Source organism: Hyla sarda, chromosome 11 (genome assembly GCF_029499605.1).
Source record: "Hyla sarda isolate aHylSar1 chromosome 11, aHylSar1.hap1, whole genome shotgun sequence".
Taxonomy (NCBI): Eukaryota; Metazoa; Chordata; class Amphibia; order Anura; family Hylidae; genus Hyla; species Hyla sarda.
In genome coordinates, this window is record NC_079199.1 from 20,680,008 (window position 1) to 20,697,261 (window position 17,254).

The window sequence follows — 17,254 nt, forward strand, 5'->3', positions numbered from 1 at the left end:
GGATGACTGGCAATGTGAGGCGGTAGCTCATGACGTCACGGCCACGCCCCCTCCCATAGACTTGCATTGAGGGGGCGTGGCCATTATGTCACGAGCAGGGCTACAAAATGTTTCTGTCGGATCTTGCTCGGAAATTCCTCCGTGTGAACAGACCATAAGAAAGCCTTTTTTTTCCCTAACACTCTTCTTGGGATGATGCAGATTTGCAAATTTCTTGACCATTTGCCTTATATTTTTTGCGAATATTCAAAAGAAAATTAACACTTAATCAATTCCTGGCCACTGCCATGCCCAACCCGGGGATAAACCATCTACCAAGTCAGTCTTGCAAAAATTTTGCGCCAAACGGGACGTGCGTAAAAATAATATGCAAAAAATATCCACCAAAATAAAGACAAAACCGTGCTCGCTTCGGCAGCACATATACTAAAATTGGAAGGATACAGAGGAGGTTAGCATGGCCCCCGCACAAGGATGACACACAAATTCATGAAGCGTTCCGTATTTTTACAGTAACTGGAAACCACCGGACCACATATAGATCACCTTTATCAATAAAATGTCATATCATAAGACAAAACAAGTGATCAATTCCTCCCACTAATTAAAAAATAAATAAATAAATGAAATTAATTAATTAATTAAATAAATAAATGGAGCAATTTTTTGTGAATTTTTTCTGGTCCAAAAAAAGTTGTGTTTGTAGCCTAATACCAGTGTTCTCCAACTCTTGGCACTCCAGCTGTAGCAAATCTACAACTGCTAGCATGACCTGACAGCCTTCATGCCACTATTGAAATAAATAAATAAATAAATAATAATTGAATAATTAAATAAATAGGGCAAATGTTTGTGGATTTTTTCTGGCCCATAAAAAGTTGTGTTTGTAACCTAATAGCAGTGTTCTCCCACTTGTGGTCTTCCAGCTGTTGCAAAACTACAACTCCCAGCATGCCCTGACAGCCTTCGTCCCACTATAAAAATAAATATATATATATATATATATATATATATATATATATATATATATATATAAAAATAATTAAATAAATAAATAAATAAATACATTAATTAATTAATAAATGGGGCAATTTTTTGTGGATTTTTTCTGGTCCACAAAAAGTTGTGTTCGTAGCCTAATAGCAGTGTTCTCCCACTTGTGGCCTTCCAGCTGTTGCAAAACTACAACTCTCAGCATGCCCTGAAAGCCATCGTCCCACTGTTAAAAAATAAATAAATACATTAAATTAAGTTAAATTAAATGAATAAATAAATGGGGCAATTCTTTTTGGATTTTTTTCCGGTTAAAACAAAAGGTGTGTTCATAGTCTACTAGCAGTGTTCTCCAATTCGTGGCTCTCCAAAATAAAATAATAATATAAAATAATAGTTTATAGCAGCCACCTCTGTATAACTTCTGTTATCTGATTTGTATTATCGGCAGTCTTAGAATAACAGTAGCAATAGGTGTTGTAATCCAGGAAATATCCAGGAAGTATGAATCCAGAGATACTGTAGCAAGTAATGATTGTTGGTGCTACTGCAGCACTCACCGCTCCGTTTGGGTTGGGATGGTAGCCCCTGGTGTGCTGGGCTCCTCGTCGCAGGCTGGCTCGGCTGGGCATCCGGCACAATAGATGTGTCTGTGCGGTGTGTCCCGAAACTCCTCCAGTGGGGCACAGATGATTGCTCGGTGTTACGGATGGAATCACGGCAAACAGGCAGGTTGGTGAGTGGATGCAGGTGATGCTTGTATGCGCAGCAGCGTGCGCACGTCCTGAACAGTGGTCCCGGCAATGGGGGGTTCCAGCTGTTGCCAATGTTGGTAGTAGGTAATAGTTCCAGAGGTGGTCTGTGTGAAGTAGGTACAGGGCTAGACGCATTTCGGGGAGACCCCTTTTTCAATAGCTGATGCTGATGTTCAGCTATTGAAAAGGGGGTCTCCCCGCAACAGCTGGAACCCCCCATTGCCGGGACCACTGTTCAGGACGTGCGCACGCTGCTGCGCATACAAGCATCACCTGCATCCACTCCCCAACCTGCCTGTTTGCCGTGATTCCATCCATAACACCGAGCAATCATCTGTACCCCACTGGAGGAGTTTCGGGACACACCGCGCAGACACATCTGTTGTGACGGCTGCCCAGCCGAGCCAGCCTGCGACGCGGAGCCCAGCACACCAGGGGCTACCATCCCGACCCAAACGGAGAGGTGAGTGGTGCAGTAGCACCAACAATCATTACTTGCTACAGTATCTCTGGATCCATACTTGTTACAATATTTCCTGGATATTTCCACCTATTGCTACTGTAATTCTAAGACTGCCAATAATACAAATCAGATAACAGAAACGGCTGGACTTGACCAAATATAATCCAAGTCATACAGAGGTGGCTGCTATAAACTATTATTTTATATTATTATATTATTTTATTTTACCTTACATCATTGTTTTAATACTATTTTGTTTTTCAATACTGGTCTCTAGCAAGGGCCCTGCTGAGACCATTTATGTAACTAATTAATGTCATTCATCAATGAACACTTTTTGGCTATCTATACAACTAGTCTACACATTCTATTCCATTATACATATATCCCAATTTGACCACTATATACTTTTATTAAAAACCCAGTGATCCATTCCACGTACAGTAAGTATATACCTTGAGGTCTGCAACCCCTTTTTCTTTTATTGTACTCACTTTTTACACATGGGGTTACGTGTAACGCAGAAACCTCAGCATACACTTCATTCAAAATATTAGTGTGAGCCCCACAACTCCTCTTTTTATTGAATAAATAAAATAAATAAATGGGGCAATATTTTCTGGATTTTTTCTGGTCCAAAGAAGTTGTGTACATAGCCTTATAGCAGTGTTCCCCAACTTGTGGCTCTCCAACTGTAGCAAAACTACAACTCCCAGTATGCCCTGACAGCCTGTGGATTTTTTTCTGGTCTAAAAAAGTTGTGTTCATAGCCTTAAGCAGTGTTCCCCAACTTGTGGCTCTCCAGCTGTAGCAAAACTACAACTCCCAGCATGCCCTGACAGCCAAAGGCTGTAAGGGCATGCTGGGAGTTGTAGTTTTGCTACAGCTGGAGAGCCACAAGTTGGGGAACACTGCTATCAGACTACGAACACACATTTTTTTTTACCGGAAAAAAAATCCCCCAAAATTTCCCCATTTATGTAATTTTATGTATTTATTTATTTATTTTTAAATAGTGGGACGAAGGCTGTCAGGTCATGCTGGAAGTTGTAGTTTTGCAACAGCTGGAGAGCCACGAATTGGAGAACACTGCTATTAGACTACGAACACACTTTTTTTTTTTTTTTTTTTACCAGAAAAAAATCTGAAAAAATTGCCCCATTTATTTATTCAATTTAACTTAATTTAATATATTTATATATATATATTTTTTTAATAGTGGGACGATGGCTGTCAGGGCATGCTGGGAGTTGTAGTTTTGCAACAGCTGGAGAGCCACCAGTTGGAGAACACTGCTATTAGGTTACGAACACAACTTTTTTAGACCAGAAAAAAATCCACAGGCTGTCAGGGCATGCTGGGAGTTGTAGTTTTGTAGTCTGAAGAGCCACAAGTTGGGGAACACTGCCTCGTAGAGTGTCCAGAGTTTGTGGAGACCTCGAAGCGTTTGAGATCTTTTCCCTCGGTGACCTGGTGTGTGAGGGAGCGGAGGCATCATGTAACAATACTGCTGCCAATTACATCATGCTTTTTCCCACAAGTATTGTGGTGACTGAAACAGACTGTGCAAAGACAGTTTAACTGAAGCGCCGGAGCCGCCTCTCCTCGGAGCCACCTGTTGCGCCCGACCCACCTTGAGGGACATCATTAAACCACATTTCCTGACCACATGTTAACCACCGCTTCCAAGGGAAGACATGCCAGCGTGCTCCGCTCTCACGCACTCACTATGTGATTCTGCCATTTCAAATTCTCCGCTCTAATCCGTTAAATTTAGGGGGTTTACCAAGGATTGTAACTGTCATAACATTTTGGGTACCGAAGTCCACGCAGCGGTCAGCCCCAAGCACTGACATAACAAGACTGCGAAATATAAGGGCTGGGTTCACGCACGACTTGTGTAACACTACTTTCCAAAAGTAATGTTATTTTCATGCAGCTTTTTTTTTTTTAACCAAATATTTGCTGCGAAACTCTGTAAAAAGTGCTGAAAAAATAAATTACACACATAAAAAAAAAAAAAAATATTCAAATTTTTAAAAAATTACACAATGCGTTCCAGATATGCAAAAGTGGGTGCGGTTGGAATTTAATCTTAAAATTACATTTTCTCATCTCATGATCATGTTTACATTACAATTCTGTCACAAAGTTTGCATTACCTTTGGGATGGTGAAAGTGTTTTTCATAAATAATAATAATAATCATTATTATTAATAATATTATCAATAATAATAATTTAATTTATTTTATTATATTTATTTATTTATTAATTTATATATTTAATTTTTTAATAAATTATTATTATTATCATTATCAATGATAATATAAATAATTTTATAATTTGATTTATTTTATTATTATATTTTACTTATTTATTGGTGAAAGTTAGTTTAATAAATAATAATAATAATCATTATTATTAATAATATTATTATCAATAATAATAATTTTATTTATTTTATTATATTTTTTTATTAATTTATATATAAAAAATGTTAAGAAATTATTATTATTATCATTATCAATGATAATAGAAATAATTTTATAATTTGATTTATTTTATTATTATTTTTTAATTATTTATTGGTGAAAGGGTTTTTCATAAATAATAATAATAATCATTATTATTATTCATAATATTATTATGAATAATAATTAGATTTATTGTATTATAATTTTTTTACTTATTTATTCATTTATATCTTTTTTATTTTTTAATAAATTATTATTATAATTATCAATGATAATATAAATAATTTTATAATTTGATTTCTTTTATTATTATGTTTTACTTATTTATTGATTTATATATTTTTTATTTCTTTTATTGTTTATTTGTTTGTTTGTTTATTTATTTATTTGTTTATTTTTACAATTTTTCCACATTTTTTATATTGCACATTGACATTGCAAAGTAACTACTATATACCGTATGTATTATTATTATTATTATTATTATTATTATTATTATTATTATTTTTAGTTCAAATCTACTGGTGCCAGAAAGTTAAACAGATTTGTAAATTACTTCTATTAAAAAATCTTAATCCTTCCAGTACTTATCAGCTGCTGTATGCTGCACAGGAAGTTGTGTAGTTCTTTCCAGTCTGACCACAGTGCTCTCTGTTGCCACCTCTGTCCATGTCAGAAACTGTCCAGAGCAGGAGAGGTTTGCTATGAGGATTTGTTCCTGCTCAGGACAGTTCCTGACATGGACAGAGGTGGCAGCAGAGAGCACTGTGGTCAGACACCGATCAACAATACTAAAGAAAAGTTTAAAACATTTCAAGGAGACGTCAGAAGAAATACATTGTACCCAGCGCAATGTCTGACAAGCATTGAGTCACAAAATCGTTTCCTATTTGCGATACACTGAAGGTTTGTAGCACGCGGCCATAGGAAGTGGAGGGGCTGCTGTTATGTCATCCACGCAGTGTGATGCTTTTGTGGCTTCATACCTCACATACATCCCAAGGAAATAAGAAAAACCACAGAATTAAATCAACAAGTAGATACCGAGCAGACAACACAACCTGCTACATGGTAATAGCAAAGGAAACAGCCAATAAAATGTGATCTCGGAGGGTCCCTAGGACCCCCAGTCATTTATGAATGGTGCTACTGAATAGATTGCATGTTGGATTTTTAAAGCTGTAAACCTAGATCAGTGTTTCCCAACCAGTCCTGCCTCGAGCTGTTGCAAAACTATGACTCCCAGCATGCCCGGACAGTCGAAGGCTGTCCGGGCATACTGGGAGTTGTAGATTTGCAACAGCTGGAGGCAGGACTGGTGCAAGTATTTTTGCCACCCCAGGCGAAAGCTAATTTTGCCACTCCTTGACCCTGCCCATTGGCTCCACCCTTTGACACGCCCCACCTTACTACTAAACTGGGGTGATACACTGTAACAAACCTCCTCCCCATGTAATCTCCTTACTACTGTACTGGGGTGAAACACTGTAACAAACCTCCTCCCCATGTAATCTCCTTACTACTGTACTGGGGTGATACACTGTAACAAACCTCCTCCTCATGTAATCTCCTTACTACTGGGGTGACACACTGTAACAAACCTCCTTCTCATGTAATCTCCTTACTACTAGGGTGACACACTGTAACAAACCCCCTCCTTGTGTAATCTCCTCACTACTGGGGTGACACACTGTAACAAACCTCCTCCTCATGTAATCTCCTTACTACTGGGGTGACACACTGTAACAAACCTCCTCCTCATGTAATCTCTTTACTACTGGGGTGACACACTGTAACAAACCTCCTCCTCATATAATCTCCTTACTACTGGGGTGACACACTGTAACAAACCTCCTCCTCATGAAGTCTCCTTACTACTGGGGTGACATACTGTATCAAACCTCCTCCTCATGTAATCTCCTTACTACTGGGGTGACACACTGTAACAAACCTCCTCCTTATGTAATCTCTTTACTACTGGGGTGACACACTGTAACAAACCTCCTCCTCAAGTAATCTCCTTACTACTGGGGTGACACACTGTAACAAACCTCCTCCTCATATAATCTCCTTACTACTGGGGTGACACACTGTAACAAATCTCCTCCTCATGAAGTCTCCTTACTACTAGTGTTGAGCGGCATAGGCCATATTCGAATTCGTGAATATTCGCGAATATATGGACGAATATTCGTCATATATTCGCGAATATTCGCATATTCGTAACAGTCTCGTTTTATTTTCGCAGTAGCGAAAATTCGTGAATGCGAAAATTAACTTATGCGAAAAATTAGCATACACAAAATTAACATGAGCGAAAATTCGCATATGCGAAAATTAGCATATGCTACTTTTCGCATATGCGAAAATGCGCGCACCAGTCTCACACAGTAGTATTAGAGCCTTCTTTACACCACACAAGCTGGAAGCAGAGAGGGATAATCACTGTGATGTGTACTGTGAAAAAAAAAACAAAAACAAAAAAAACCGAATATTCGTAATTAAGAATATATAGTGCTATATTCGCGAATATTCGCGAATCCGCGAATATGCGATATTCGCGAATAAAATTCGCATTGCGAACATTCGCGAGCAACACTACTTACTACTGGGGTGACACACTGTAACAAAGCCCCTCCTCATATAATCTCACTACTGGGGTGACACACTGTAACAAACCTCCTCCTCATGTAATCTCCTTACTACTGGGGTGACACACTGTAACAGACCTCCTCCTCATGTAATGGTGGTTCTGGCTTGAGGCACACAGGTAAAGAAATACGGACCTAGACTGATGGCTGAGGTTCTCCGATTTTGACAATCTTTATCGCAAAGTGATGGATCACCTGTAACCTGTGGGAAAAAATGGCAGCAAGTGTTTGATTTCCCTACAGCACCACCACAGGGGAAATAAAGCATTACACTGTGCCATTCAAATTTAATAGGTTGTGTTTGTAACACAGGACTAGTGTTGAGCGGCATAGGCCATATTCGAATTTGCGATATTTTGCGAATACATGGACGAATATTCGTCATATATTCGCTACATTCGCATATGCGTAATATTCGCGAACATTTTCGCATACGCGAACATTCACATATGCGAAAATTTACAGTAGAGAAAATGCGCATATAAAACAATTCGTATATAAGAAAATTATCATATAAGGGAATGCGCATATACGGAAAAATTTCATAACATAAAATTCGCTTATCAGCAAATTAGCATATGCGCAAATACGAAAATTTTATATCGGAAAATTCGCATTTAACCTCTTCAGGACATAAGGCGTATGGATACGCCCTGAATCCCGAGTCCTTAAGGACCGAGGGCGTATCCATACGCCCGTGGGAATTCCGGCCCCCACCGCTAGCCGGTTGGGGACCGGAGCCGGATGCCTGCTGAAATCGTTCAGCAGGCATCCCGGCATATCGCCCAGGGGGGTCATTATGCCCCCCCATGTCGGCGATCGCCACAGATCGCTGGACAATTCAGTCCAGCGATCTGCGGCGATTCCGGGTCAATCGGGTCTCCAGTGACCCGATGACCCGGAATTACTGGCTGTTCGGGGCCGTCAGAGACGGCCCCGAACAGCCAGAGCCTGCAGGGGTGAGGTGGCACTGGTGCCACCTCACGATCGCCCTGATTCGTCGGCCGGATTACCGGCCGACCAATCAGGGCGCCTGCTGCGGGTGTCACTCCCGCACCCGCTCCGCCCCTCTTCCGGAGGACGTGAGCGGGTGCGGGACGTGCACCCCGGGTGCTGGGGACCCCGATCCCCGGCGCCCCTGTTGGGATCGGGGCCCCAGGAGCAGCTGCAGCGGCGGGACTGACCTGCAGCGTCTGGATCGTTGGAGGTGAGTGACAGCCTCCTGCTGTTGCTTAGCAACAGCTCCCAGCATGCAAAAAGGGCATGCTGGGAGCTGTAGTTATGCAACAGCAGGAGGCAGACCACCACAACTCCCAGCATTCCCTTATGGGCATGCTGGGACTTATGGTTTTGCAACAGCTGGAGGCACATTCTTTCTATGGAAAAGTGTACCTTCAGCTGTTGTCTAACTACAACTCCCAGCTTGCACAAACAGCTAAAGTGCATGCTGGGAGTTGTAGTGGTGCATCTGCTGGTAGTTTTGCAACAGCTGAAGGCACACTGGTTGTGAAACTCAGAGTTTTTTTTTACCTAACTCAGTGTTTCACGACCGGTGTGCCTCCAGCTGTTGCAAACTACAACTCTCAGCAGTCACCGTACACCATGCACCGTACATGCTGGGAGTTGTAGTTTTGCAACAGCTGGAGGCACACTGGTTGTGAAACACTGAGTTAGGTCACAAACTCAGTGATACATAACCAGTGTGCCTACAGTTGTTGCAAAACTGCAACTCTCAGCAGTCACCGACAGCCAACGGGCATGCTGGGAGTTGTAGTTATGCAACAGCTGGATGTCCCCCCCAATGTGAATGTACAGGGTACACTCACATGGGCGGAGGATTACAGTAAGTATCTGGCTGCAAATTTGAGCTGCCGCAAACTTTCTGCTGCAGCTCAAATTGCCAGCGAGAAACTACTGTGAACCCCCGCCCGTGCGACTGTACCCTAAAAACACTACACTACACTAACACAAAAAATAAAATAAAAAGTAAAAAGCACTACATATACACATACCCTACACAGCCCCCCTCCCCTCCCCAATAAAAATGAAAAACGTCTGGTACGCCACTGTTTCCAGAACGGAGCCTCCAGCTGTTGCAAAACAACTCCCAGTATTGTCGGACAGCCGTTGACTGTCCAGGCATGCTGGGAGTTTTGCAACAGCTGGAGGCACCCTGTTTGGGAATCACTGGCGTAGAATACCCCTATGTCCACCCCTATGCAATCCCTAATTTAGGCCTCAAATGCGCATGGCGCTCTCACTTTGGAGCCCTGTCGTATTTCAAGGCAACAGTTTAGGGTCACATATGGGGTATCGCCGTACTCGGGAGAAATTGTGTTACAAATTTTGGGGGGTATTTTCTGCTTTTACCCTTTTTAAAAATGTAAAATTTTTGGGAAAACAAGCATTTTAGGTAAAAAAAAAATTTTTTTTTTACATATGCAAAAGTCGTGAAACACCTGTGGGGTATAAAGGTTCACTTAACCACTTGTTACGTTCCCCGAGGGGTCTAGTTTCCAAAATGGTATGCCATGTGGGGGTTTTTTTGCTATCCTGGCACCATAGGGGCTTCCTAAATGCGGCATGCCCCCAGAGAAAAATTTGCGTTCAAAAAGCCAAATGTGACTCCTTCTCTTCCGAGACCTGTAGTGCGCCAGCAGAGCACTTTTCACCCCCATATGGGGTGTTTTCTGAATCGGGAGAAATTGGGCTTCAAATTTTTAGGGGTATTTTCTGCTATTACCCTTTTTAAAAATACATTTTTTTTGGGAAAACAAGCATTTTAGGTAAAATTTTTTATTTTTTTTTTACATTTGCAAAAGTCGTGAAACACCTGTGGGGTATTAAGGTTCACTTTATCCCATGTTACATTCCCCGAGGGGTCTAGTTTCCAAAATGGTACGCCATGTGTTTTTTTTTTTTGCTGTTCTGGCACCATAAGGGCTTCCTAAAGGTAACATGCCCCCCAAAAACCATTTCAGAAAAACGTACTCTCCAAAATCCCCTTGTCGCTCCTTCCCTTCTGAGCCCTCTACTGCGCCCGCCGAACACTTTACATAGACATATGAGGTATGTGCTTACTCGAGAGAAATTGGGCTACAAATACAAGTAAAAATTTTGTCCTTTTACCCCTTGTAAAAATTCAAAAATTGGGTCTACAAGAACATGTGAGTGTAAAAAATGAAGATTGGGAATTTTCTCCTTCACTTTGCTGCTATTCGTGTGAAACACCTAAAGGGTTAAAACGCTGACTGAATGTCATTTTGAATACTTTGGGGGGTGTAGTTTTTATAATGGGGTCATTTATGGGGTATTTCTAATATGAAGACCCTTCAAATCCACTTCAAACCTGAACTGGTCCCTGAAAAATACTGAGTTTGAAAATTTTGTGAAAAATCGGAAAATTGCTGCTGAACTTTGAAGCCCTCTGGTGTCTTCCAAAAGTAAAAACATGTCAATTTTATGATGCAAACATAAAGTAGACATATTGTATATGTGAACCAAAAAAAAAATGTATTCGTAATATCCATTTTCCTTACAAGCAGAGAGCTTCAAAGTTAGAAAAATGCTAAATTTTCAAATTTTTCATCAAATTTACGTATTTTTCACCAAGAAAGGATGCAAGTATCGACAAAAATTTACCACTATGTTAAAGTAGAATATGTCACGAAAAAACAATCTCGGAATCAGAATGATAACTAAAAGCATTCCAGAGTTATTAATGTTTAAAGTGACAGTGGTCAGATGTGCAAAAAACGCTCCGGTCCTTAAGGCCAAAATGGGCTCCGTCCTGAAGGGGTTAAGAAAAAATAAACATGCGAAAATTTACATGGAAAAATTTGCAAGAACGAAAATTTACATAGGGGAAAATTCGCATATAAGAAAATGAGCATATGTGAAAATGAGCATATGCTAAAATTTGCATAAGCGGAAAAAAACCCTGAATATTCGTAATTGCGAATATATAGTGCTATATTCGCGAATTCACGCGTATTCGCGAATTCGTGAATGTGCGATATCCGCAAATAAAATTCGAATTGCGAATATTAGCGAGCAACACTACACAGGACAGGGCAGGTCCTCCACAGGGAGAGACGCTCTTTGTAGACACTGTCCAAGTCATGAGGATCCTGAACACGTCCTACTAAGACCGGGTTCACATGCGTGTAACATTTGCAGGAAAAATAGAAGCGGACATTTGACTAACCAGCAGGCGCTAGGACCACTCGGTAGTGCGCCGTCTCACATATGGCAATGCATTTCCTTGCGGACTCTGGGGAAGAAACATTTGGTGCGGAAATCCTACAGTGTGAACAGAGCAGCAGAATCCATTTGTAATCAATGAGACTCTGCTGCTGCGAAATGTCCGTGCGGCATATTCATTTGGAATTCTCATGACATTCTGCCGTGTGAACATAGCCTTACTCAGAACTTCCAATAGGGTATATGGAAGTGGAATTTCTAAAATGGACAACGCCTTAAAGATTGAAGCCTATTTGTCTGGAAAGGTTATTAGAGTCCAGAAGTGCTAACTGGAACTAACTAAAGACGTAAAGAAGACACAAGGAAATGTATGGCAGTGTTTCCTAACCAGTGTGCCTCCAATTGTTGCAAGACAACAACTTCCAACATGTTTGGACTACCTGTGACTGCCCTGCATGCTGGGGGTTGTAGTTTTTCAACAGCTGGAGGCTCACAGGTTGGTAAACATTGATCTATGGATCTACTGAGAAGATAGATATCATGAGATAAATAAATAGATAGATACACTGCTCAAAAAATAAAGAGAACACTAAGATAACACATCCTAGATCTGAATTACCTAATCGTATGAAATACTTTCATCTTTACATAGTTGAATGCGCTGACAACAAAATCACACAAAAATTATCAATGGAAATCAAATGTATCAACCCCTGGAGGTCTGGATATGGAGTCAGACTCAAAATCAAAGTGGAAAACCCCACTACAGGCTGATCCAACTTTATGTAATGTCCTTAATACAAGTCACAATGAGGCTCAGTAGTGTGTGTGGCCTCCACGTGCCCGTATGACCTCCCTACAACGCCTGGGCATGATCCTGATGAGGTGGAGGATGGTCTCCTGAGGAATGTCCTCCCAGACCTGGACTAAAGCATCCGCCAACTCCTGGACAGTCTGTGGTGGATGGAGCGAGACATGATGTCCCAGATGTGCTCGATCGGATTCAGGTCTGGCGAACGGGCGGGCCAGTCCATAGCATCAATGCCTTCCTCTTGCAGGAACTGCTGACACACTCCAGCCACATGAGGTCTAGCATTGTCTTGCATTAGGAGGAACCCAGGGCCAACCGCACCAGCATTTGGTCTCACAAGGGGTCTGAGGATCTCATCTTGGTACCTAATGGCAGTCAGGCTACCTCTGGCAAGCACATGGAGGGTTGTGCGGCCCCCAAAGAAATGCCATCCCCCACCATTACTGACCCACCGCCAAACCGGTCATGCTGGAGGATATTGCAGGCAGCAGAACATTCTCCACGGCCTCTCCAGACTCTGTCACGTCTGTCACATGTGCTCAGTGTGAACCTGCTATCCTCTATGAAGAGCACACGGCGCCAGTGGAGAATTTGCCAATCTTGGTGTTCTCTGGAAAATGCCAAACGTCCTGCATGGTGTTGGACTGTAAGCACAACCCCCACCTGTGGACGTCGGGCCCTCATACCACCCTCATGGAGTCTGTTTCTGACCGTTTGAGTGGACACATGCATGTTTGTGGCCTGCTGGAGGTCATTTTGCAGGGCTCTGGCAGTGCTCCTTCTGCTCCTCCTTGCACAAAGGCGGAGGTAGCAGTCCTGCTGCTGGGTTGTTGCCCTCCTATGGCCTCCTCCACATCTCCTGATGTACTGACCTGTCTCCTGGTAGTGCCTCCATGCTCTGGACAAGGTCAATGGCGTACACGTAAAAATATTCTGAAGTCCAAAATAGCATATTCTTGGTCCCTTTTTATACCATAAAAAAATTAATAAAAAGTGATCAAAAAGTCAGATCAAAACAAGTATGGTACCAATAAATACTTCAGATCACGGCGCAGAAAGAGCCCTCATACATCCCCATATGCAGAAAAATAGAAAAAAGTTATAGGGGTCAGAATAGAACATTTTTAAATGTATTGTAAGCGACTGGAGGAAGTGAATCCACTGGACCTGTGTGAACAATGACTGAACCATACCAGGAAGTGGAGTATAAGGTGGAAATTGAAAGGGTTATGATTTTTAAAAGGTAAGAAGGAAAAAAGAAAACGCAAAAACTGAAAAACGCTGAGTCCTTAAGAGGTTAAAAAATGTATTTGCAAATTATGGTGGAAAATAAGAATTTGATTAATAACGTTCATCTCAATACTTTGTTATATACCCTTTGTTGGCAATGGCAGAAGTCAAACGTTTTCTGTAAGTCTTCACAAGGTTTTCATACACTGTTGCTGGTACAGATCTCCTCTGGAGCAGTGATGTTTTGGGTCTGTCGCTAGGTAACATGGACTTTCAACTCCCTCCAAAGGTTTTCTATGGGGTTGAGATCTGGAAACTGGCTAGGCCACTCCAGGACCTTGAAATGCTTCTTATGAAGCCCCTCCTTCATTGCCCGGGCGGTGTGTTTGGGATTATTGTTATGCTGAAGGACCCAGCCACGTTTCATCTTCAGTGCACTTGCTGATGGAAGGAAGTTTTCACTCGAAATCTCACAATACATGACCCATTCATTCTTTTCTTTACACAGATCAGTCATCCTGGTCCCTTGGCAGAAAAACAGCCCCAAAGCATAATATTTCCACCCCCATGCTTCGCAGTAGGTGTGATTTTCCTCTGGATGCAACTCAACATTCTTTCTCCTCCAAACACAACTGTTACGCCTAGCGCTCCGGGTCCCCGCTCCTCCCCGGAGCGCTCACGGCGTCTTTCTCCCTGCAGCGCCCCGGTCAGTCCCGCTGACCGGGAGCGCTGCACTGTCATGGCCGTTGGGGATGCGATTCGCACAGCGGGACGCGCCCGCTCGCGAATCGCATCCCAGGTCACTTACCCGTCCCGGTCCCCTGCTGTCATGTGCTGGCGCGCGCGGCTCCGCTCTCTAGGGCGCGCGCGCGCCAGCTCTCTGAGACTTAAAGGGCCAGTGCACCAATGATTGGTGCCTGGCCCAATTAGCCTAATTGGCTTCCACCTGGTCCCTGACTATATCTGACCTCCTCCCATGCACTCCCTTGCCGGATCTTGTTGCCTTGTGCCAGTGAAAGCGTTTAGTGTGTCCAAAGCCTGTGTACCTGAACTTCTGCTACCCATCCTGACTACGAACCTTGCCGCCTGCCCCCGACCTTCTGCTACGTCTGACCTTGCCTCTGCCTAGTCCTTCTGTCCCACGCCTTCTCAGCAGTCAGCGAGGTAGAGCCGTTGCTAGTGGATACGACCTGGTTGCTACTGCCGCAGCAAGACCATCCCGCTTTGCGGCGGGCTCTGGTGAAAACCAGTAGCCTCTTAGAACCGGTCCGCTAGCACGGTCCACGCCAATCCCTCGCTGACACAGAGGATCCACTACCTGGAAGCCGAATCGTGACAACAACGAGTTGAGTTTTTACCAAAAAGTTCTACTTTGGTTTCATCTGACCATATGACATTCCCCGAATTCTCTTCTGGATCATCCAAATGCTCTCTAGCAAACTTCAGACGGGCCCAGACATGTACTGGCTTAAGCAGGGAGACAAGTCTGGCACTGCATGATTTGAGTCCCTGGCAGCGTAGTGTGTTACTGATGGTAGCCTTTGTTACTTTGGTCCCAGCTCTCTGCAGGTCATTCACTAGGTCCCCTGTGTTGTTCTGGGATTTTTGCTCACCCTTCTTGTGATAAGGGGTGAGATCTTGCATGAAGCCCCAGATCAAGGGAGATTATCAGTGGTCTTGTATGTCTTCCATTTTCTAATAATTGCTCCCACAGTGGATTTCTTCACACCAAGCTGCTTGCCTATTGCAGATTCAGTCTTCTTAGCCTGGTGCAGGTCTACAATTTTGTTTCTGGTGTCCTTCGACAACTGGTCTTGACCATAGTGGAGTTTGGAGTTTGACTGTTTGAGGTTGTGGACAGGTGTCTTTTATACTGATAACAAGTTAATACAGGAGCCATTAATACAGGTAATGAGTGGAGGACAGAGGAGACTCTTAAAGAAGAAGTTACAGGTCTGTGAGAGCCAGAAATCTTGCTTGTTTGTAGGTGACCAAATACTTATTTTACTGAGGAATTTACCGATTAATTCTTTAAAAATCCTACAATGTGATTTTATGGATTTTTTTTTTCTTATTCTGTCTCTCATAGTTGAGGTTATAACCTATGATGACAATTACAGGTCTCTCATCTTTTTAAGAGGGAGAACTTCCACAATTGGGGGCTGACTAAACACTATTTTGCCCCACTGTAATTAGATATAGATAGATAGATAGATAGATATGAGATAGATAGATAGATAGATATGAGATAGATAGATAGATAGATATAGATAGATATGAGATAGATAGATAGATAGATATGAGATAGATAGATAGATAGATATAGATAGATATGAGATAGATAGATAGATAGATAGATATAGATAGATAGATATGAGATAGATAGATAAGAAGTAAGAAACAAAAAAAGAGAAAAGTATCTCTAAATATCTGCAACTTTCTATTCAGCACTTTGTGTGTCCCTACTATCCATCTGTGAATGATAACAATATAACAGTACCTGGCTCTACCTCTATTTTGCTGTACGTTGTTACAATGCATCAGTCCAGGACTATAGGTCACTTACAGCCCTTACTTGTTGCAGCCCCTAAACTACACTACATACTGTACCATAATACAGAAGAGATAATAGTAAACTATTCTGACATGACATTTTATTCTCACTTTAGGTTATTCCAAACTGAAGGAGGCATAAAGTGGAAACATGTTTTACTATTTGTATAAAAAGTCAAGAAAAGTAAAAAAAAAAAAAAAAAAAAGAAAGAAAGAAAGAAAAAAAAAAAAGATAAACAAAAATAAAGGCTTAAGCGTTATAAAAATAGAAAAAATTGTGTAGGCCAAAATACATTTTTACAGGAATTGTGAACTCAACTCTATACTATAGACACATGGTCCGGTCATGTGCTGTGGTCAGTAGGGGGCACATATATATCTGCAGATAGAGTCCGCTTATCAGGGACCCACAATCCTCTGGGGCAGCAATGTGCGACCACTGAATCATCATGTTTAGACACAAATATCCCATCTGCCCAACCACACTTTACTTCCAGGAAACTAAAGCAGAACGGATGTTACTTTTTACTTTACGTCACAAGTCTATGGCGATTAACTGTTTAACCACTGCAAGATATGAGACATTTATCTCCTCTCCCCTTAGAGGGATCCATGGTGAAACAACATGGCTGCCTGACTACAGATGGAAAAAGAGAAGTTCTCAAAGTTCAGGACAGAATTCTGCTCCTCCTCATTACTTTAAACTTCTGCATTTAAGTTTTACCAAAGACAAAAAGAATGAAATGTATCTAATGTGACACATAAATTAACACCGGAGATAATTGTGATGATCTAATGGGAGTGAGAAGAATGTCATCCTGAGAGGGGAACAATGAACAATGGAAAGGGAGAAACTGGAAAAAACAAGTGTAAGATCTGTTCTTTATAATCATTTATAATAGTGCCAACATATTCTGAGGTGCTGTACATTGCTCAAGTCTGTCTATATCATATCATATCTATCTATCTCTCTATCTATCTATCTATCTATCTATCTCATATCTATCTATCTATCTCATATCTATCTCTCATATCTATCTATCTATCTATCTCATATCTATCTCATATCAATCTCATATCTATCTATCTATCTCATATCTATCTATCTATCTATCTCTCT

At 41.6% G+C, this 17,254-nt stretch overlaps 1 non-coding gene across 1 annotated transcript; it reads left to right on the plus strand.

Moving 5' to 3' along the window:
- Positions 1–402: 402 nt before the first annotated feature.
- Positions 403–509, plus strand: LOC130296119 (U6 spliceosomal RNA). The gene has a single exon (XR_008849120.1). It is a non-coding gene; the product is annotated as a U6 spliceosomal RNA (small nuclear RNA).
- The last annotated feature ends 16,745 nt before the right edge of the window (positions 510–17,254 follow it).